We start from the raw sequence: 24,306 nt of genomic DNA, 5'->3' as shown, positions 1-24,306 counted from the left end.
AGTAGGCATAATTGGGATTTAAGTAATTTTTACACTAGCAGAACATCAGCAGCAGCCTTTATACACTGGACAAAATGTCAGAAGACTTTCAGATGGGCAAAATTTGGCATGGCTGATGTAGAGAAGCTTTTATTAACTGGCAATCTAAAAGATAGTAAATTCTTGGTGGTTTTGGGGTTTTTGGGTGGTTTGTTGTTGTTGGGTGTTTTTTGGTTTTTGTTTGTTTGTTTGTTTTTTAATTTACATTAGAATCTTTTCTCGTTGTGTAAAGTCAGCTAAACCTGTTGAAAATAATTTAGAAGATTTTTCCTGACATGATAGATGATACACACATTAGGTAATTGAAATCATGCACGCTCCAGGAAGATAAAGCCTCGCCTTTCCCATTTGCGGTGAGGCAGGATTGAACCTGTCTAAAACTATTTCATGTAGAGGGAGAATAAAGCAGGAAATGAATTATGGTTTTATTTGAGTTGAAGGATTAGTTGAGGGATAATAGCGAACAACGAAACAACTTGGGCACAAGGCTGCTGTCTCTTAAACAGTTTTATTAGCTTATGCTGATTTGTGAATTAGGGAAACCGAATTACATCATGCAAGAGAGCAAGGGATGACAATTAAAAACCTGCAGGAAAGGACTAGTAAAATGGTACTCTCTCACTGCCTGATCTTCAAAGCAAAATGGGGGAGCATGACCTTTTCTTGGAATAAATACAGGATATTGCAGGTAGCCAACTTCTGGTTTTCAGGTTTTGCCAATTTGCAGTTGCTTGCTTGTACTACAGTCCTTATTTGCTGATTGCCCTGGGGTCCAATTTTAGTCTCAAAATACTCCTGAGAAGTACTTCTATGCTCTTTGATTTGAGATCTGTTCATGTCTCAATTACACTTCTAATCTGTCAGCACAGTGTCCTTTTTATCTCTTGAAGACAGGGCTATGCTGTGATATTTGAGTAACCATAATGCTGTGGGACCAGGAAAAACAGCTTCCTTGGTAACGCTTCCCATTTATAGCGGAGATGTGATCGGTAACCGTGTACGTGATAATGATTTGTCGATCATGTTGAAACTTCAGTCACAAACTCTGGTTAGGACCTAATTGCACTGCAAACCAGCTTTGTCTGCGGGTCCCTCCAAGTTATGACTGCTTTACATGTTCCATGAAGAGCATGTCATCAGAACCCATCAGATCTGCATAGCAGAAAGATTGTCCCAATTAGGGACTGAATGCTCTGCTCTTCGGGTGAGGGTTGTGCTTCAAGAAGCAGCATCTCTCCATGCATCCTGAATTTTGTGCTATGCTATCTTTAAATCTTAAGCATAAAAGTGCCTGGGAACATTTGCAAGCAGACATAACTTGGCCCTCACAGAGTGAAGTGCCTGTGGGTAAGGTCAAGTGAGCAAGTTGTAGTAAATTAAACTAGCGTGTGAATTTATAGTGCATAATCTGCTCCATAACAACTGGCTGTGTGCATGGTACAAAGGCACCCTGTGGTAAATACAAGGTCTCTGGCCCCTTTTTTTGCCTGAGGTGTAAGCTACCTTGCTTCATGTCATCTTTCCTGTGAAATGTGAATGCATGGAGAAAGTATCTGCCCCAGAGTACCACCACTGCGCTGTGTTGCACAGGTGCTGCTTGTGGCCTGTTCCTGTGTCCCTGCACTGGGGTCTGCAAGACATGTTCCAGGCTGACAGCAAGGTCACTGCATAGCTAGCAAGCAGCCTCGCTCCTGATTCAGTGATCAAACCCTTGATTTGGGCAGTTGGAGCCTTGCTAACTTGAACAGAATCAAAATCCTAATCCCACTTATTGAAGTTAGTGGAAGGACTTAGTCACTGAATGTGGTGGGTGTCAGCCCAGAGTTACACAGAGCTGACTCTCCAAGGAGGCTCACAGGAGTCTATTCAAGCAGGAGTTTGCAAGGAGTAAACTTCTCTGCTCTTACTAAAAATAATTGGAAGCCATCTATTTTTGTTGGAAAAGTTAAATATTTTCTCATAGTCATTTGGACTCCAATTGAAGGTTCCCCCGAACACTAAATGACAAGAGATAAGGATTAAAAATTGCAGTTTTGAGGGTTGCCAAATTATTGGGAAAAAAAAAAAAAACGTAAATAATTTGCAAATGCTGAAATCTTTCATTTTAACACTTAGAAGCAAAATGGTTTGAGTATTTTGAGCTGAGATGGAGGTTTTTAAATTGTGAGAGTCTCATAATTGAAAGAAAAAAATAAATGGCTTGAAAATAAATTGGTTTGATTTTAAGCAAGGTTTCAAGTTTTTTGGGGGGTTGGTTTTGTTTTTTGTTTTTAAGGTCTGTGTTATTTTTCTCTCTTTGGTCTGCTTTCTAAAGTTAAAAATCTTGTGAGACCATGTCTGATGGTGTGTCTCTGTCAGATAAGCAGCAGAGTCCCACTTCAGTAGAAGAGAGAAGTTGCTGACCAAAGTCTTGGAAGTATAGCCAGGGCCTGAGTGTCTGAAGGCTCTTGAGGTAGCAGTGCCTCTGTCACACAGGAGTTGTAGTTCCAAAGAAACTACTGTGTCTTAAACTTGGAAGATTTTTGTAATAGGTGTCTTGCATTGCTACAGTCCATCAGGGAGAGGACAAAGACACATGTACCTTGAGACTAGTGGTCATCACCATTGCCAGGTGCCTGCCCAAGTCCCAGCCAGCTGGATGCAGGATTACAGATGCTGCTCCATGAGGGCTGAGCCTGAGCCAGTAAATCCAGTAGTCATACACCAAAACTGGATCAGCTGGGCAGATACTGCTTTGGGCTTTGGAAGGTTTTGTTGTTGTTGCTTTGTGTGTTCAACTAAACCAGTCATAGGTGTAAACGTCTTTTGAATAGCAACATTTTTTATCATTGCATTGTCTTCCCTCTGCTCTTCACCCATGAACTGCACTTGTCCATCTGTCTGACTTGTTTCCTGCCTTCACATAATGTGAGATTCATCTGCATTCATATGTAGCCATCTAATCTGAGCTCAGTGTCTAGACTCACTTTATGGAGAGAACCAGATCTTTCTAGAGAGTGAATCATTCTGTCCTAAACCAGATGCTTGAATAATAATGAATAAATGAATAATTTTCTGGATTGCCTTGTTTCCTCCAACAAATGAAGAGAGTTTGCACAGTCTACTAAGGTGTAGAGTTTGGTCCTGCACTTCTTTTTGATTCAAGGACATGGATTCTACCATAAGGGATAAAACATATTATTCTACCATAATGGGATCCATGTGCACAAATCTGAAGTGACGTGTGAAATATTTAAGGAGGTAGGAAATGTTGGTGACACAAAGTGAAACTAAGAATTTGGGAAGCACAAGGAGACCATGGGAACCTGGCTCAAGGAAAAAAATGTTCAATGTGGGGCCTGTGGGAATATACACTTCATTTTAAGTATTCTGTGTGGGGTTCACATAAAAACGAAACCCAGCAATTTCCTCCGATCCCAATAAAAAGGCTGAGGACAGTCTGATACCTTGTGTAGTAGGTAAAAAAAAATAAAATTAAGAGTTGGTCCACAGTTAAATTTTGTCCAAAAAATCAATGAAAGAACCACACAATATTAAAAATCTCAAATATTAAAAATACTTCCTACTGAGGGACAGCAAGAACATGTGTGTGTGTATTTTTGGATTCAGTACTCCTCTGTTATAATATTGCAGATAACCATTGAAATAGATAGGTGTTTCTATTCCTCTAGAGGAGTTAATTGAGAACAAAAATCTTCCTGTGTGGATCTCTCTGCACATTGTAGACTTTGTTTGCAGACACTTTTCTAAACAGCAATTCCAAGTAGTTTTTTCTTTCTCTTGTTACAGCAACAGAAGTATCCAAGAATTATTTTAATTATGTATCTGCTTCAGCAATTCTGAACTGGGTTTTAATTTTGTGTAATAATATGTACAGAGAAAATGGCTCTTCCTATCCTAGATCAGTACTTGCCACACACTCACTCTGTTCTGGAATCTCCATCTTGGGAGCTCATTAAAAATGCATTTGCTTCAAGGAGATGTAGGAGTCAATTGCTCATTTGTTAAACAGCTCTATGGATTTTCCTCTCTTTGTTCCTTGCTTTCCTTTCTTATTTGGTTTTGCTTTTGTTTTACAGCTCTACCTTACTTTATTTGAAAGAGGAAAGCCAGTGAGGACCTGTGATCAATCCAGCAGCTTCTGAAAAATCTTCATGCTAAAGGATAATCCAGAATTCCCTGAAGAAGAACAAAGTGAATGTTGTGAGTTCCTAGCAGTGATAACAAATACTTCCAATTGTGTCTTTTGGGAGATAGTATCTGCCCTGTACTGTTTGGTCTCTTCCCTGTGATGCACTGAGCACCAAAGAGTTGAATTTCTCTCCCTCTTTTTTTTTTTTTTTTTTTTAATGGGTTTAAGAGAAGACTAGTGTTATCTAAGGAAAGATGGTGGGCTTCTTTTCCTTGGACTGCTACAGTTATTTGTCATACTGCTATTGCTTTTTAGTGAAATATGTGAGCCTGCACTGGAAGGCCATGTGACTCTGTAGCCTAACAAGAATGAAAAATACTATGGATTCATGAATCTACAGGTCAGATTCAGGAGTTTTATGCATGCTTTTGCACAATGGTTGAAATTATTTGACCACTTTCAAATTAGAGGAATGCAAATGTAGTTATTGTTGTAGTTATTTCTAGTATTCCAAACTCTTGTTGGTCAGTTTGTTATATTAGTTTGAGTGTTTCCAGTACAAATGCTCCTCTTAGAGGTTTGTGTTCATGGGAATTGGAGTAGCACACCTTTCCAAGGGAAACATAGTCACTCAACTGAGACCTTGATTCAGCTGTGGTATTAATAAAAGAAAATATTCCCATGAGGGATGGCTAAAGAGAAAGCATGAATATTTTTATGTTCATTGTTTTTTCTTATGAAGCCCACTGCTTTTCTGGGTTGAAATGGGCAAACATGCAGATCAAATGTAAACATTTTCACAAAAAGAGGAAAACAAGAGTTCTCTGCCTGCCAGGTTTTAGAATAATCCTTATTTTTTTTCTTAAGAAAGAACCATGGGGATTTCCAAGTTAGGCAAGTTAATATTTAATTCTTATGCCCAGAGTATGCAGTGGTCCTTCAAGATGTTATTAGTGATAAAACAAGCTGCAGATTCTTCCAGTTCAACCAAACTAGTTTGTGCATTTTCCATTAATGTAGTAAATATAAATATATTTTCTGGCATGCCTGCTAGCTCCCTCCTTTGCTCTGCTTTTCCCTTTGGGTTCAGGCTTCGGGAAGCAGATTGAGACAGTCTAAGTGGTGCTGTTTTCCCAAGAATCAGCTGCAAAATAAATATTAGAGGAGACACTTGAATTTTTTTGTCATCTCTTGCCATTCCCACCTGCTTTGATCTATAGTTAACAAAGCCAACATTTGGAATTTTTACTTACTCTAGTTACCACTAAGCTGCCAAGTTAGTAGCTCATTAAGATGAATAAGGGGCCTCTGAGATGTGGAGCTTCTCACAGTCCATATACCCAAGAAGGCGTGGCCATATCAGCTTATTCCCACACTTCGAAAGACTTCTTTAAAACCATAAGAACTTACTTTGCATGCTGGCATCCTAGAACAGGAGAGGATAGCCTTAACTAATAATAATAATAATAATAATAATAATAATAATAATAATAATAATAAACAACCATCCTAGCATGTAGAGCTGTTGGGATAATAGGAGATGTTTGTTTAAGATGTTGCAATCACCTCCACTGATTGCAACAGCAGCACCACCTCACATGGAGAAGAGCATCCCCTGCATCCTGTAAGGTATGTGGTGTGCCAGATCTGCCAGGTAAACTGAAAGAGGCAATCATCAGCCATTGCAGGGGATGGAATACCTGTTGAAGATGCTGTCAGTGTGATCATTACATTCTGCCCTCTCCTAAACGGTTTAAAATCAGCCCACTTAAAGCACAGTGTGATGTTCTGCTACTGTGGTGCCAAAACCCTGATTATACTCAGGAAGCCTGGATTAGTGCAGAAAAAGCAGCACTCTTCTCACTAGGTATGGATGGGAAAAAGTGTTCTTGAGAACTGCTCCTACCCTGGCATCCAGGACTGGTTCCTTTTGAGGAATCATTTGTAGGTGATGGAGAGCTTTTTAGCAGTTCCTTGAGACTGTATTTCGTCACCTGGCTTCTGCTTGGAGGACACTGCTGCAAGAAGGAGGCAGTCAGTTAGGCTCCTCCTCTCCTCTTTCCTTTAACCTCTTAGGGAGACAGGAATATCAGAGGTGAGGAGGTACAGTGTTTCTCCTGAAAGGAAATACTGGCATACAGTGATTTTATTGAAAAATATTGCTCTCTCTCCCCTGTTTGCAGGGTGTCGTCATGTTATGATGTGAGGAAAATGATCAAACCTTTCCCACTGCAAGTGGTAGCTGTTCTCTTCCCTTCTGCTGCCTCCTTCTGCCACCCAGGCAAATTTCAGAGGAAGCGGGGTGTGAGGAGGGAGGGGTGCAGTAAATTGAGACCAGTGTCTTGTATCCACCTAGAAACTGCCTGTTTACTAAACAGTACAAATTTCTTGCTTCCTTTTTCCTGCTCTCTTCATTTGGATGAAAAGCATTTCTGGAATAGCAGTGCTTGTACAAATCAAGTCCATATTCCACTTCTGGGAGAGAAAAAGGGATGTCAGGAGGGTTCGTTAAGGAGGAACGTTTATTTTAGTAAGGGTAAAAATGAAGCAAGACAAGGCTCCTTTGCTCTTGCCAGAGGGTACCTTGTGTATTCCAGCATATGGTTTTGTAATTTTCTGGTAGGATGTAGGTATCCTGAGGTTTTTTTTTTTCCAGCCTGCAAACATATGCCACAGCTTTTTTGGAGTGCTAGCCACACAAGCACAAACACATTCTAACAGGAGCAATGAATAAACTCTTCATGTTCCTCACTCGCAGGCATTTCTTCACATTATTTTTTTTCCATTGCTTATGCGAAAACCTCTGGCACGGTTTGTGGGAAATGGAAAATAAATCTCTAAATCCAGTATGTGTCAATAACAGAAATGTGTTTAGTTGATCTCATATCTATAACTGTTATTTTGGGCAAACTGCAGATGGTAGGATAGTAAACATCCCCACTTCTAGCCCAGACAGGCTTTCCATGCCCTGCCTTCAGCGGGAACTTGCTGCTGTAAGGGCTGACTCTGAAGAGGGTCTTGGGGGACCATGGTTGCACATGGCTTAGCCCCAGTTCCATCCCATTTTTGAGCTGCTGCCTTCTTTTTCTGTTCCTTGGCCCTCCTTGCTTCCTTTACCCTGGGTCCTATCTCCCATGTACTCCCCCCCTGGCTGCCGGCTGTTTTTCCTGGCACGTGGAGCCGTGACGGGTCTGGGAGCGACAGCTCCTGGAGCTGATGTCAGTGCTGCTTCCTGAGCCGCCTGGCCAGGCTGGCTGCAGCCCAGGCACACCCTCTCCCCAGAGCATCACCTTCTCTGCCTGCCTGTCCTGCTGCTGCAGCAGCCCCTCGGGGAGGAGGCTTGTGCAAGTGATGGAAATTGAAGGTTAGCGAGCCTTTCATGGTGGTGTTCTGCGAGCGGCCATCCCACGCCTGGAGCCTCAACGCCAGGTTTATGGCATGGTTGGAAGTGATGCCTGGTTTCTGTTTGAGCTTTACACACCTTGGAAGAGCTACGGGAAGCTTTGACACATGCAGACTTAATGATTCTGGATGTCTCTGCTTTTGTGTTGCTTTGGTATCTGTATGCTAAATCACTCCATCATTTTCTATGGAAATTCCCATAGAGAGCTGCTGAGAAGAGAGCAGAGCTGCATGTGTCCATTCTTCCAAACAACAGCCCAGTACATGTCACTTGGTATTTATAGTGAGAGGGAAAAAGGGAAGAATCACTTTAATTTGAGAAATGTCTCTCAGAAACAGCAGTAATTTATTCCTAGGCATTATTCTTCATTAAGAGCTACAGACAGCTGCAGCTTCCCTTTAAATAGAAATTGCTCTCTGCGGGCATGCTATACATAGGGCTTCAGGTTTCTGCCATTTCTCTGCCAAAAAATCAGAAGTATTTCTCACCAAATAAATGTTTATTCAGAAAGTCATATTTCCTGGCTTTTATTTCTCGTCACAGGCTTCCGGCAGCCAGGCGAGAACAGCTCAAGGCTGTCGTTTGGGAGAGGAAGCTGAAACAGTTTGAGTCTCTTGTGGGGCTTCAAAAAAAAGTCTCTGACCATAACTCTAGGCCTTCAGTTTGGCAGTTTACTTTAGCTGTTGAACATTGGATTAAAATGGATGCTGCAGAAATCCTGCAGGGCAAGTGTGCCTGTGCAGATGCAAAGTGAGTGGTGGTAGTGGGCGTTTCTATGCATCAGGTCAGCTCACCCCCTCTCTCGGCTTTGAAGCCACAGACATCTTCAGACTGCATGGGTGGCAAACTGGCTTTGGCAGCTGGCAGCAGCTGAGCTGTTTTGTTATTGGGGAATCCCCCATATGATCAGTGTATGGACACCTAGGGACAGCAGGTGAGAGCTGGGCTGTGCCTGCTTGTACCTGCCACCCAACAGAGAGGCTTCAAGTCCTGCAGAAGGACATGCAGCAATGAAGCTGTAAGCCACCAGTGCTCCAGAGGACCAAACAGCTTTTTTATTCACATCTGTGGAGCTTCCTTGGATTTATCTTTACCTTTCTCTTCTCCTCATTCCTGCTGGCTGGCTCTCCAACTAATGATTTTGCCTTTTCCTCACTATCTTTTCCAGCCTGAGCTGCTGAGTGTCCTCTTTAGTCTCCAGGGCTTATCTGCTGGACCCATACTTTCCATTCAGTGTGCCAGCCCCTACCATCCAGTAGATGACTTTGCTGTCATGGCAGCCCCATCTGCTTGTCTTTTGTCTTCTGTGGCTGTGGTCTTCCTGTCAATACATGATGTTTTCTTACTCCATATCTCCTCTCAGTTCTCCCTGCAATCCCAGTGTTTATGGCTTATAGTATGCAATCCATGTATTAAAATAATTTTTAGTTAGGTCATTCATTATTCTCTTGCTTTTTTCTCGTCCAGTATAGGTTCCAGAGAAGTGAGAAGCTGTAATTTCTCCAGGGCTAAAATCCAAGTCTTTGATAGGCAGGCATTATGCCTGAGGCCACTACATGTTGCTACTGGTTGTCAGCTTTGTAAAACTTACCCTGCAGAGCAAAGAAATCTGGGCACAAAGATTGTTCTCTACCGTGGCAAGCTGTAGTTTCCCAGTCTGCTCTGCCTTCCCTTCATTGTCTTACAAGCAAATGGCTGTAAGATTATGACTCCCATGTTTGGACTGAGAACAGCTTTTGCCTGAGCAAACAGATTTCTCTTTGGCAGTCACTTTAACTGCTGCCCCAGCTTTTTGCTGTCAGCTTTGTTTCATGATTTGGCATTAGAGAAGTCCAAGCAGACCTAGTGCACAGTGCATTGGAGTGAGTAAATGTAGCAAGGCAGGCAGGTGAATAATGCCTTTGTTAATGATCACAATACCAGTGTGGTCCATGAGACCACAAAAAGCATGTCCTGTAGTTCAGCACTGTAGCTTATGGTTCCTTATCTTTAACTTGGTGGTGCCAGCTGGAGAAATTTCTGATCCTTGTTGGCAACTCTGCTTGGTCCAAGAGACATCCAGTGAAACCAAGAAGAAGCATTGGGAACCAAGCCCAGCCTTCACAGGTTTATAGAGTGGCATGAAAGCTGCCTTACTATTTGCAGGTTGTTTCTGGGGTGAAGCTGATCAAAACACAGGTGTCTCATGCCTGTGAGAATTTTTTTCCGCTCTTCTTACGCTTCTTGTGTTTCACTGCCACTTTCTTGTGCTGCTGTGATAGTTAGCATCACTGGTGAGTGGTTTGCTGCGCCCATGATGACCCTAACAATATTTCATAACCTGCCAGTGCTTCTCTCAAAGCTGATAATGTTTGTGGCAGCAGCAGCAGCAAGAAGAGAATACAAATTAAGCTCTCCTAGAGAGGAGGTTTTTTCCCATTTTCTGTTTGGAGTGTGTATTCAAAAGGAAAGGCTGCTGATGGTTCTAGGTTAGTTAGGAGGAATCATGAGCCCTTTCTAGCAGAATATTATTCTGAACAACTTGTTCATTCATATTTATTTCAGGTTTGTTTGCAGCCTGCTAGGCATGTTGACCCTGGATGCATATTTTGGGGAGGACTATCAGACACTTTTATTCAAACTGGCTGTATTGATGCTATCAGGTTTCCTCTCAGTGAGTTTTATGTTTCTTGCTGTTAATCAGCTTTGCTGTTTCCAGCTACAGACACTGATCAATGTTTCAGAGGTACCTCATGGCACAAGGGTCAAGAGGAAGAAAAGCAAGTTGACAGGATTGCCTTTAGCTTCTTTTCCTGTTGAGGTGTTAGAACTAGAGACAGACTAAGGAAACCAGAGATACTCTTTTTTATTTATTTCTAATGAGTTTTCCTGGCAGCTCTTTAAAGAAAAGAAAAACCCTCCCTACTATGGCAAATAAAGTTTATTGCAGTAGTGCAACTTACTACCAAGTTATTGCACTAGTAATAGAAGAAATCTGTTTGGAGAGTGAGGGCTGCATTAGATGAGGGGAGGAACACTATTTGTGGTTTTGTGTGCCAGGCAATCTTCAGTCAGAATTGGGGTGGTGATTTATAAATTCCCTTTGTCTCACTTCCAGCGTTTGGACTACAGTGAATCCTGCTAAAACATTACAAAAACTGTGTCAGTTGAAATAAGCCGGGCAAAATGTGGGTCGGCTTCCCGGACAGGGGTACGTTTGTAAACAGAGCTGCGGAGATTGCTTGCAACAAAAGTGTCCTTAGTGGAGGCAGTGAGCAAATTGTGCTTTAAGCCTTCAGCTGCCAGGAGTTTGTCTCTCTGGCAGATAAAACTTGTCTTCTCAACAGCTTGATTTATCATTTCTGATGCAAATAGCTGACAAAAAGAAACTTCAGGTAACATGAACCTCTGGTGAAGTAAAAGGGAGCTTGACACTCAGGGTGGAGCATCAGGAAGAGCATTAGAGGAGCTGACACTTAATATTCACAGTTAAAATCATCTATTTTATGTTGTTTAAAAGGAATAGTTTTGTTTTTTTTTTTTTTTTTCAAAGCTGTGCTCTGCAAGTGACTTTGTTAAAGAGATTCTTACAGGGAAAAGAGACAAAATTATGTTTCTTAGTCACTCAGTCATGTACTGCTGCCTTTTGAAGTGGGAAGGTCCTCATAACTTAATTCTGAGTTAAGACATGTCCATTAATTCCGCAGTGCAAATCACCAGGATCGTTTTTACTTTTACCAGAATCATTAAAACATTGGTATAACTATATTCAACCTGAGGGATAGCCTGCAGACCCATCAAGGAGATATAAGTACAAGCACTTCCTACTTGCTATCATTGACCAGTCAAACCAGTTCAGCCGAAGGGATTTGGCTTAGTAAGCAGTCCTGCTGCTCCTGATGGCATCCGTAGAAAGGGCTGTAGAGCTTTATAGATCTTCATTATAGGGTGAAGTCTCTTCTCAAATTAAATGAAACTGTCAGGCTTCATTAGCTCTGGGTTTTCTTGTTATTATTCTAATGTAATTATCACTTTTCTTCAGTCAGCCTTCTGCTTGCCTACTTCCAAATAAACTCTTTCCATCTGGAGAGTATTTTGAGATGGGGAAGGTACAGTGAAGTAGTGAAACTATTCTCAGCATTGTGTTCTTCCTTCCCTTTTCAACTACCTTTTCAACTACCTAAAATGCTATATAAAGAAATAGAAATAAACAAATACACAGCAACCATAAGGGGATCGTCTTCCCTCAAAAAAGATCATTCAAAGGAAGGCTGTTGAGTATCTGTCTAAGCACATGCAGTGGGAGAAAGCATCATACATTGATATATAAGATCCCTGCAGTTCTTTGCTTCAAAAAAGAATCATTAAGAACTGAGGAATCACCCCACTCTGCTCTCACATGACAAGACACGTTGCTTCAGCGGTAAATAGTTCTTGGGCGTAATGAAATACCTGCTGACTGCAGGGAGTAAGAAAGGCTCAGTCACGATGGGTACATCTATTTGTGCATCCAAGCCCTGTGCAGAGATTTCCAAGCTGACAAGGTGCTTTGCTCAGGCTAATTAGCCCTGCTTCTTTCCTTACATATTCTCTGGCTATGCTAATTAGACTTAGCAGGGTGCTGCTGGTGAGAGTCCAACAAGTGTGTCTGTACAGCCTTGCCCTGCAGTGTACCCTCTGAATGCCTGAGCCTGCTCGGCACAATCCTACCAGTCTGTGCCAGCAGCTCTGCAGCTAGCACAGGTATTGCCTGCAGTTTTACTGTACGTGCTGTCAAGCATCACTCAGCCTTGGGTGGCTTGCTGGGACTGCAGTGAAGGTACTAAGTGGTAGGGAAGATCTTGAGCAGCTCATAGCCTGTAGCCTCATTGCTCTCAGAAAAAAACACATCCTGCTGGGTGTTTTTCATCCTGTTCATTCTATTGCCATGTGAATGACTTTCCTGGTTCTGGAGGTGGTGCTCTGGAGCACTGAGGGAGTTGGGGGCATTGTGTGAGGGGACAGAAGTACCAAGGCAGACAATGAGAAATGGTGAAACTGATGAATAAAAGTGTGACAAACTTAGAATTTCTGCTTTTCCTCCTGTTTATATGTGCAGGACTAACAGAAAAATGGGCTGGCTTGTTGAATTAGATCGTGAAACCTTGCTAGTTAGCCCTTCTTTTCCCACTCCACCTCTCCCTTCTTCCTTCCAGGTGGGATTCTTGCAGAATGAAATGACTGCAGGTGACTTTCATAATTTGCTATTTTAACATTCAATTCCAGCTAAGTCTTCTATCAAATATTTTTTTCAAAGACTTTGAGTAAGCTTACAGAAGACAGGTTTTAGAAGAAACAATCAAAGAAGACCTTGACAATCCCAAAAGGACTATAAATAAAACTGTTTTCACTCATTATAGTAGATGTGGCTTTTTACTCCCTGGCTGTTCTTCCTCTGACTGGCACTTTCCTGGGAGATGCGGTTGAGAACAAATGCGTATGTATACACACATACACGTATGCCTATCTATATATACATTGATCTGAGTGAGCCTGGGAATGGAAAAGCAAGTGCAAAAACATATGCTGGGTTTGGCAAGTTGGTCCTTTTAGTTGCACAGTTTCCTGATTTACGTAGTTTAAAAGGTGCATTAATGTTCTGTGTGTGATGTTCTGAAGTGTGATCAGAGCTTGGATCTTGTCAAAAGATGGATGTTCATGTGTCATTCCATCTTGTGAAATAGTAGTCCTCAAAATACCACGTCAAGCCACAAAGAAATAGCTGTGCTGTATTATTTTGGGGAATTGCAGTTTCTAAGACAGTCAGTATGATCTCAACCATTAAGTGAGTAGAAAGTGTTTTGAAAAACTAGAAAGAGCTTTGTTGACTGAAATGGCTGGGCCAGAGCTGAAAAAGAAGAGTTTGCTGTTTTAAAACATAGCAGACATTTTAGACATTCTTATCAGGATGCTTCAGTAACACAGTTGTGTGAAAGACTGATAAGGGAATGTGCAATAGCAGGCCTCATCATTTAAAGTGCCCAAACTTGGCACATTCTGTGGCAATGTAGAATAGCAATAAATATAAATCTCATGTTCTGGAATTCCTGGGTCTCCTTATTAGCAGATCAGTGTGTAAACACTGGCTCAATGTGTCTAGTACTAGAGGGATGTGTTTTGTTCCTGCAAACGGATGTGTGCTGGCTCTGCACCCCCTGGCGCATATATAAGACAGAGTAGATTCAGAATGAGCTGTACTCCACATTTTCTAGAGGAAGTCTGTTTTGTATAAACCACACATGAAATCAGTGTGTACATAATTTTTCACTGCAGTGCAGATATTTAAATCATGTTTTAAATCATGACTTAGTTACTGGTTTCAGTCAAGCTGCCTAGTAAGAGCTTGCCAGGAGCATCGTAACAGGACAACTCAATCAGAATTCCAGATTTAATGCTGCTCCTTGGTCAGGTTGGGACTGGCAGTTTTCATTTTGCTCTCACGTCTGCACCAATTAAATGCATAAAAATGGTTTGAAAGAGCAGGAAGAGCTTTGTTCACTGAAATGACTGCACTGAAATTGGAAGTGGGGAGCAGCAGGAGAAAGAGCACTGGACTACTAGTGGCAGGGGATGAATGCCAGTGTTTGCACCCATGGCCCCCATTGTGTAGATCTGAAGTAGCTGTTTTTTCTCTTACAAGCTTGAGCCCTGAGCCTGCTTGTTAACTTCTGCGTGCTTTTAAGGCTGTCTGGCATGTCAGGGCTGGAGCCTCGGAGCAGTAGGGAATGGTGTTTATCCTTGGTCAAAGAGGGAAACCACCATGCCAACACAAACCTGCTTTTCCGATGAGACCAGTGCTAAAGGTAACATGTCAAGCACTGGTGATTGCTTCTTTGGGAAAGCATTGAAATAGGATAAGTGGTCGGTAATTGAATTATGATTGGCATTTTAAGGTTTATGACAATGTACTTAAGCTCAATGAAGGCATTTCTATTTACATGTTCCTTCAGGACTTCAAAATGTTGTGAAGAACACAACAAACTGTGGTTGTGCAAAGCTGGCATTATCGGTGTAGCTGAAACTGAAATTGCACTCAGATGGGTTCGGTCGCAGTGCCTGTATTGTGCTGGAAAACCCGAGTGATTTGGTTTAGAAAAGATTTGTCATATTAAAGTGTCCCTTCTGGTTCTATGGGGTTTTTTTTTTTGTACTTTCCATTTCTGTTTTGGCGAAGATGGTGTGGGGGATGAGGAGTTGCAGATTGATGATTGTTTGTCTGTAAACCGTCTTACTGGAACAGAGACTGTGGGAGGCTTTCTCATGGCTCTTAGTCAGACCACTGCCTTATCTAAACAGTGTGTGACCCTCTAAGATGCTACATGTGGCTCTAACACAGCCTACCTGCCTGATCAGAGTGCATATGGACATGTTTGTAGCAGAGGGAGAGGAGCATTCATTTGAGGAACTGTTTCCATGTATTCTTAAGTCTCTCCTTTCTGACAGCATCCTTTCACTTGATTTATTTTAATCCAGTTCAAAGGTGGTCCAGGAAGTAGAGTTTAATACCACGATAAAGGAGAGGTTACAAAATGAGGGTAAAGCTGTGTCCTGACATCACAACATGGTATTTCTTTTGACATTGCATTAATATGCAATAACTTGTAGTGGTAGCAATGCAGCAACTCAAAACAAACACTGTAAAACCTTTCATCTCAGACAGTGGTTGTCACTAGAAATGCAATTACCTGTGAGGACCATCAGTCTTAAGACTACTCATAGCAGCAGTATGGGACACTTTATGGAATGCAGTTTGAGGCATTTCCTGCCCACAGATGTCAGACAGGCTGACAGCAGGTAGGAGACTGATGGCGGAGATCAAGACTTGCTGGGCATTACTTGACTCCAGTTTTATGGTGGAATAGGGAAGAAATTGTATCCTTGATCTTTACCTGAAAACAGTAAGAAAGGAGGAGATACAGAGAAGGATATGCAATTAGAAAAATAAACAAACTATTCATGCTGCACTTTCATACCACTTCTTGCAGTAAAAAGTAAATGCAATAATTCCTGTCTTCTTATTTTCTAATTGTTTTTAGATTCATCTTATAATGATAGGAACATTTTTCCCTTTGTAAGAATTAATTCTGATATGAAGAATTTGAAACCTAAGGGATAAAGTAAGGGACTTTTTTAATAAATAAGGAATGATTTAAATTATTCTTGAGCAACTACCAATTACTTTATCCTTTTACATGCAAAGGGAACAATGGAAAATGGTAGAAATTCAGCTTTGGTAAAGTTTGGTTTAATAGTGCTATGCATGGCTGGATTTGAAGACCAGAGGAAACATTATGGGTTTTTTTAAGAGTGAAGGCCCCAGGTGTTTGAGAAGACACCTGATCAGAAAGCTGGAGTTTCAGATCCTATCTTCTCCCTTGTTCAGTCTTCTTTGAGATACTACTTTGGTTCTTAATTTAAGCAATCACACAGTCAGTTTTGTCTTATGTTACCTTTTCATTAAATGCATCTACAATTCAAGTGCACTGAACCTGTTAAAGGCCAGTCTTGCCTTTTGGACAGAGAATTGCATTTCATGGTTTTTATCATGTCTATTTTTTTTTTTTTTTTTTTTCTCCTCTGTCCTGTCTGCGAATGGAATAGCTGGTGTTATATACTAATATATTAACTCCAGCAGCCCCATCCTCCTGTGCAGCCTGTGGTTTAGGATTATCCCACTGGTAGGGCACTGACTTGCCGTCAGGAGACACAGTGGCAGAACCAGAAGGAACAGTTATCTGATGGGTGGCTTGAGGCATGTCATGACCAGTCCGTGCTGCAGCCATAAAATGCAGATAATGATACTGATATCACTCCTTGCTAAAGCATTATGAAATGTTTTCATGAGTATTTCTGCTCAAGAGCCTCAGTGTTTTTAGTCTGGATTCCAAGGACATGAGGTTTGTGTGGTGGTGATATGACTGTCTGTTTGATTTCCCCCCCCATTTCCCCCCTCCCCTCCCCATAACACTGTCTTGGCTAATTCCCACCAAATCCTGCAGGAGCAAAAGTCTCAAAGACAATTAAATTCCTGCAATTATTTTTGTTGTTTTTGCTAAATTCAACAGCCTGTGGAGGTGAGAGGCATGAGCTACTGCGGACACTGAGAGGAAAGAGACAGCCAAGCTCTGCTCTTGGTAGCTCTCCTTGATGGTAGCCAGCAGTGAGTCCCACTTCTGCATCCAGAGCACCTGGGCATCCCTTGCCCAGGTGCCAGGCCAGCATGGCAGGATGTGGAGCAAGGCTAGGCTGTTGAAGGACACCAGAGTGAAGATGGTGCAGAGATGGATAAATGCAGAGGGGATGGCAGAGCACAAATCCTACTCTCTGTTCTTTGGGATGTGTTGACAGAAGGGCTTTGGCTGAATTTGCCGTTCAATATCCTGGAGGTGTTCTTGTTTCTGGCTGCTTGAAACATGACTTTCTCATGTTCCTAGGATGTTTTCACTCTTCTGTACAATGCTGGGTTCCTCTGCCCCAAGGAGCTCTGAATCTTTCCGGATTCTTTTGGAACCTTTGGCAAAGCTCTTGTGCTCCTTCACATTTAGCTTCTGCAGTGAATGCAAATTGAGAGCTGCCCTCTTACCTTGTAACTGTGCAGCTTCCCCCCATGTATACCACGTGCAAGGGCCTTCCTGTTCTCATGAAAAGGTTCTCTCTTTGTTCTCAATATACACATTTAATGTCCAGCAGTCCCTGTTTTCAGTGACTGCTGAGATTCTCCCTTGCACAGTTCTGTTTGTGCCTAGCCCTGGCTTTTTTTCTGCACCAGCCCTCTCACTTACTTGGCACAGCACTCTGGTTTTCTATTGTTCTGTACATTGGGAGCAGCTACATGGCAGTAGTAAATTCACAGGGATGCAAATTTATTATCTCTTGTTTAGTAACTCAGTGGGGCACGTGTTTATCTTGTACGCTCGAGTGCTGTTTTTAAATAATACTGTATATGCAATAGATAGATTTAAAGTTGACTAACCAAGAAAACATCCTCAAAGCTGAAAGAATAAGTGTGAAAGATATGCAAGAGTTGCAGGCTGGTTTTTAGCTCTGCTTTGTGTCTGGCGGGCTGACGTACATGGCTGTAGCAGTTAGACGTCTCATTTATGCACCCAGATAAAGCCAGGGCAGTTAAAAACAATCAGATTAATCTTGTGTCCTGGAAGAACAAGTTTATCCTTTGCAAGAGAGATTTCCAGATTGTTGGTGTGTTTTTGTTTTTGGTTTTTTTTTGTGTTTGTTTGTTTGTTTGTTTTAATAAGGAATGTTTGTAGAAGCAACCTTTCAATGGGAAGAGGGGACAGGCAAACAGCCAACTGACCACAGACCCTGTGGCTTCCACAAATGCAATTATAGGAAGACCAAGAGTCTTAAGCTACCTTCATTCAGCTCAGCTGTTTTCAACAATATTAGTTTAGGTAGTTTAAGAGTTCAGTTGCTTTGAAATGGAGAAGCTGTGACCAGGAAGGAACATGATTGGAAAAGCATCAGTTATGGAAAAATAACTGTAGCCTAAAGTGAGCTTTCAAGCCTCCAAGTCTTTTTATTGACTTGATAGACCTAAGGTTAGGCTTTCAGTAAAGAAAGTCAAGATCAGACGTGTCTCTGAAATAATTTTCAGGTGTTATTTAAATGTAACATACTTCTTTGCCATTTTAATAAGAATCTCTTGAGTTGAACTTACTATTACTGCTATGGCTTTAGATTTCTAGCCAAAGCCCATTTTGGCTGGGCATTTGAGTACATAAATGTAACAAAAGGATGCTCCACACCAAAAAATCATAATGTGCATGTGTATGTTTGCGTGGAGAATGGAGGTTTCAGACAATGTGCACCTTGGCTTCCAAATCCACCGATCTTTGCAGTAATTTTGGATAATAGTGGATAGTAGCCTGGGCTGCTGAACAGTGAACAGAGTAATTAGTCCAGGAAGGGCACGTCTAACTTCTGGTTGAAAATCCTGTCATTGAATCAAAGGGAATTTACAGCTTGAAAATAGTGTCTGAATCTGTTTCAAATCTTTGCCTATTATTATTTTTGCTTTATTTTCACGCACCTCCTGTTTGCATTGAAGTAAGAGGTGCAGAAGACCGCTTTATGTGCTTCATGCCATGTTTGTTTTCCTGCCAGGATGGGACAGGTCACTGCAATGCATTTTTAAGGTGTTTGCCTTATTAAGTTCCCTGTGTCTAGACCTCATGGCTTCCTCCACTTCCCTCAAGGTCTTGTTAACAAGTCTTATAACATTCAGCTTTCATTTTTTAAAAATTCCCTTAAGTTGCCGAAGACACCATCTTACATAATTCTGTCTAACTCACTTGTGATGTTGGCTATAACACTAGGGGTGGAATCAGCAGTAAGTGGATACTGGTAATTGACTGTTCCTTCAGTGCATGATTGGAGATTCTCCTGAGAAGCTGCCCACATTATATGTCAAACCCAAAACCAGAGAAAATGTGCTCTGAACAGGCACAGAAACTCTGAGATGTTTGGGTTTATCTGAAGGAGTGTGACTGAGCCTTTTTTATATTGGCTGATTGAAGTGGTGTTGCTGCACTTCAGAATTTCTGAAGGACTCATTTCATAACTCTGCCTTAAATTTCCTTCTATTGCTCTCAGTTCTTCCTTATTTTACTGTCAGTCCTATATGCTCTCGCAACACTAAGTTTTCATTTCTTCCTTTTTATTTCCACAGTAGATGGTGTAGTCACATCCCACATGGCTCTGCCATCTGGAACAGCTTCCCTGACTCATATTCCTTTCAAGTTTCAACTGTTTCCTTGGCCTCTGTGTGATAATCTTCCTTCTAATAAAACAATCACATCTTATGCCTAGAGGCTTTCAGTTCTTCTCTGTTCAGTTTTCTTCCTCAAGACATGTAGCTCTTACCTACCCTTTGATACACAACATATATTGTGATCTGTACTTATTAGACATGAAAGACCTATTTTAAAGAGACCTAATACATAGTTGTGTCTAATTCTTGTTCAGGACAACACTTCAGGGCACACTTACCTTTTTAACACTCTCTTGTCCTTTTGATTGCAGTTGGCTTGACTGATTGAAAGTTCGGTACATGTGTAAGTACTGTGAATATGATAAAGCCTCAACGGTGAAACATCTTTTTTTTATTTTAATTTTTTTAAAAATCAACTAAAGCATATTGCATAGTCTGAAAATAATAAAAGATTTAACAGAGAAGATTTCCAATTTGAAATCTGATACTACATTTCCTTAAGTCTCATCTTGAAAACATCAAACATGCTGTAAAATCAAACAAAAATATACTTTTCAGACTGTTGACTCAAAACATTTTCTGCTGCACACCAAGATTTTCAGTAGTTGATGTAGTGTGCAGTTTTTCTAAATTAAGGAAGTCTCATACTTTGTGGGATTCCATAGTACAACTGCTGAGCTGCAATACTTGCATAAAAAATGGCTGTTAGTTTATTGAGTGGGTGGACACAACTTGCAGTGCTACTGCTTTTCACCTAGTGGCTCCCTTAAAGCTTCCATGAGATGAGGGGCAGATACAGCTAATAGCAGCTGTGCCTGGGCACCACACAGTCCTGGCTTTGTCAGCAGTACATTCAGTGTCAGGAATTGCTGTAGGAGCAGTGGAGGGGCTCAGCTATGTGTTTTTGAGCACTGGATGTGGTCTGTCTCAGACTCATCATGAGTTCATGGAAGATCTGCTCGAACTTCTGTTTCAGACTGTAAGACTTGGGTGTGGGGCACCACAGACAGATAACCACTCACTTCTGAAATAAATGAAAGCTCACTTGCAGGGTTCTATCCATTTCCCCCTATCCTTACCCTTTTCTCACTATTGCTTACTTCTTTCCAGGCAGAAGATCTGTCTAGAGAGGACACACAGGAACACGCATCCTTCCTAATTCATAAAAAGTGAGAAACGGGGAACAGTGCCTGGCTTAATAATAGCTCTTTAAAGGAGATTCATTTACAGTCCAGCCAGCATTGAAATTGGTTGTCTTTGGGGGGAATGCCTCACCTTCAGTGTGTCTCCCACCAAAACCAAGAAGGGGAAATGCATTCCTGCTCACCCCTAGGAGTAAAGCTGCCCTGGAATATCTAAGTTGCACCTTAGGAAGTCACAAACCAAAGTGGCTTAGGCTGCTCTTGCAGCCCACAAAAGCAAAGCTACAAATTAATTTATTATGGAAACCTGCATGGTGTCAGCATGGCCTAAATTTGGGCAAATCACTACAAGGAAGAGAGTAGTAGCATAGCCTGCAGAGTGTTTTTGTAGGCTTCTCAAGGGTTTTTTGTTTGTTTTCATTTGGTTTAGGTTTTTTCACTTGGTTTGCTGTCCCTACCTAAACATACAGCTCTAGTTGTTGCTGTTTCAACAATCCTCTCCTTGCTCTGGATCACTGGGAAGTTATGCAGTAACTTCTCATTTGCTTCTGGAGTGATGACACTGGCAGTGTTGTAATGTGAGAATGTTTTTGAAGCCTGAGTGTGGGCATATGATTGTCAAAATTGAGGGGTTTTAATATAGAATTCGAACCACACCACTTCATTTATAAGAGTTTTGCTTTGTCCTCCATAAAATGAGGAAAGTAACTGAAGATTGTATGATGCTTAGGTCCTTGCAAATCATGGAGATAGTACAGCCAAAAGTCCTTCTAAAATGCATTGGTTTTGTGCCTTTCACATAGTCCCCTGTCCAGACTCGCATGAATCTATATTTTCCTACCTCTCTTAAATGCTCAGTAGATGTGAAAAACTTTCCTCTGTGTGACAGTGGAAGTACCAGTGCAAGTAAAAAAAAAAAAATCATGTGTTCCTTTTCCCATTCATCACAGTTCTTGAAATTTTTGTGGGAAATTCACCCTTGAGGACCAAACTAAACCTAGATTATGGGATTAAGCCAATCTGAAGCACTGTTTTGGGGAAGTTCTGAAAAGTCCGTTGTTCCTAGTGAAATCTCTTTTTTACTCTGCTTCCCATTTTGCAGAAAGCATATTCCTCACACCAGTGCTGCCATGCTCGTCAGTTCAGCAAATGTTTCCTTGGCATTGCACTTACTGTTTTTGAACCATGAAATGCTTTTAGGTAAAGTTATCATAATATAAACTGAAAATTGACAGGCTGAATAGTTGTGGTTAGTATGTGCTATAGTGGTGATGACATGGGAAAATATGTTGTTTTTCTCCAGATGACTGTTTGAGGTTAGTTCTAGACCCTTTTTTTCAGTATGTGCCAGCTAAAATTAAGGGAGCATGGCTTTGAAGTAAGCAGGTTAATTTGATTTTTTTTTAACTTGATAAAGGCCTGTTGTCAAACAATAGATGTTGTTGTTATTTTGGGAATTAAAAAGGACAGAACCAGACAGTAATAGGAGTAAAAGGTTAAAAGGACTAAATTCCCCCTTCCAAGAAGTTTGTCTCGCTGCATAATCTAACCAAAGGTGTCTCACTCACAGCTCTGGCAAAGGCACTGTGTGGCCTGCAGGGCAAAAGTTGACAGAGTTCAGAAGCCTCTTCTTCAGCAGAAAGTAGCAGTGTGAAGCAGGGATGGGTAGCAGCAAGCAAAGCTGGTGCTTTCTGCTGGTGGCAGGAGCAGCATTTCACAGACCTGTTCCTTCTGTACCCTTCTGGTATTAACAGCTAGGATGGCAGCTCAGCCATGGGTGGCACCTGGCACACTTCATCAGGGTGGGACAGTCTACACCTACCACAAGATGTCACAGTGCTGAGTGAAGCAGGCAGTGCTCTAAAGGACCATAGAAATATGGGCCTTGTTCATAAGATAGAAGGAAAAAAAGGAGCCATTAGACAGGAGGGGAATGTTTGATGTCTTCATATCTAATGAGAAAAACAAAGGTGACTCAAATGTCACTTTCTTCCCAGACAGAAGTCTTTTTTGTGTGGGCTGCCAGTTTGTTTCAGGAGTGATATGCAAAATACACTGAATATGTGTGTGGCTAAACCATAGATTATTTTTCTTTCATCTGCCTCCATGTCACTTTGTGTTGCAAGGTTGCAGCTGCATGTAAAAGGCTTGACATATTTAAGTGAACCCTGAAATAGCTCCAATGAGCTTCAACAGAAAGAGAAGCAGAGGAAAGTAGAAGGTTAGCAGAAGACTCACTAACCAAACTCACATTTTGAAATAAGTCCCTGCAGTTCTGGAGAAGACTTAACTCTATCTGCTACACCAGTGTGTGAGTTTTGTTTAAATTTGCTCCAAGGTCTTGGTAGTGTTTGGGCACGGAGAGACAATTAGCTGTGGAGGAGTAGCAGCATTAAAGGTGAGTGTGCTTGCTTTTACCCCAGCTGAAATGCAGACTTAAAATAAGGCTGTTAGGACAGTCCACTCAAGTGAATATTTTTCTGATGTTTCTATTTTTTCTTTGCTTGTATGGGCTAGTCTCAGCTCTTTTTGGGGTGTGAGGAAGATTGAGGAGAGCGGAGCGTGCTTGCTGACATTCCCCTGCCCCTGAACTGAGGGGCCTCTGAGGCTTCTTGAAAGTTAGACCGTGTTGACTTTTGTGTGGAGCCCTTTAGCCCCAGCAAACACTAAAAGCATACAGTATGGAAGACTTGTTTCTAAAACACTGCCAAAGAGCCAGAGGAGGAGATGGTCTTCTGATGCTAATATTCTCCTAATTCTGATAGTCTTCTAATGACTCCTGAAGGCACCATTCCCTTTCTCAGCAATTCTTTTTTCACTCTTTAGAGTACTTAGTACTGGCCAGTACTCTGAGGAGTTTAATTTTAAAGCCCATCTCAGAAAAGCTCCCATTTTCCCTACTTCTGATGAAATACTGTAAAATATTTGAATTTGTTTCAGTTAACATGATGATAGCATGTTGATTAATATGATAATATAGTCTGACCAGTACAGTTGTTCAGTGAGGTTAAGCATATAGAATATAAATAAAAAGGCCAACTTAGACAGGGACAATCAGTTGTTATGATTGTCCAAATGGTGACCTTTCAGGCTTGGCATTTGTACATCCAGAAATGAAGGCAGGTGGAACAGCTAGCTGCTTCTCTCAGGCAGATATCCTTCAAAGGGTACTTCAAAGTTCACTGCAAGCTAAAAATGTGTTGTTGCACACTGTGTATCTAAAATAAGAGGTGAGATTTTGGCAATTCCCTAGATCAGTTACTGACATGTATCTTTTTGGGATATGTCATGTGGGATTTTTTTCATTCATTGGATGAGGGTCATGTTTATAAGATAGAAGCAAGCAAACACAGCAGTAGAGAAGAGGGCTTGCTTGTGTTGATGTGTTTAAGAGTAAAAACCAAAGTGACTCAACAGCCACTTTCTTCAAAAATATGAATCTTTTTGATGAGGGCTGCCAGTGTATGGTAGGATGTAGTGCCTTAATTCACCTACATCACTTGTGGCTTTTATTTCCATGACCTTGCTCCCTGTCTTCAGGGCATACACTTGCGTAACAGTTTGGTCAAACCACTACCCAGGGACGGGGCCTTTTCTCCAAAATTGTGCTGGGAGGAAATTCATGCACACGCAGTGGGATGCCAAGCACAGTAGGATTCCAATCCTGACTGGGGCCTCTGGCACAATGTTGTCATAACTTTTAAGTAATAATAATACTGTAAAAAGTTAAATAAATGTGTCAAGTTAATTTTATGCTCCCCCCCCACTCCCCAGGCAAATTAGCATAAATTGAATTTTCTAATCATTAGTCCAAAGAGTTATATCACCGAATAGATATACC

General features: G+C 41.4%; 1 protein-coding gene across 9 annotated transcripts in view; it reads left to right on the top strand.

The window, feature by feature from the left end:
* Positions 1–24,306, top strand: part of ATXN1 (ataxin 1) — a 223,385-nt gene that overhangs the window by 134,239 nt on the left and 64,840 nt on the right. For all 9 annotated transcript variants that reach the window (XM_053956556.1, XM_053956566.1, XM_053956528.1 and 6 more), the window contains one exon: positions 4,119–4,242. The gene's annotated coding sequence lies outside the window, so the exon portion shown is untranslated. The remainder of the gene's footprint in view (positions 1–4,118; positions 4,243–24,306) is intronic.

This window comes from Vidua chalybeata, chromosome 1 (genome assembly GCF_026979565.1).
Source record: "Vidua chalybeata isolate OUT-0048 chromosome 1, bVidCha1 merged haplotype, whole genome shotgun sequence".
NCBI classification, from domain to species: Eukaryota; Metazoa; Chordata; class Aves; order Passeriformes; family Viduidae; genus Vidua; species Vidua chalybeata.
Note: the sequence above shows the minus strand (reverse complement) of the source record. Positions and strands in the feature narration are given on the sequence as shown.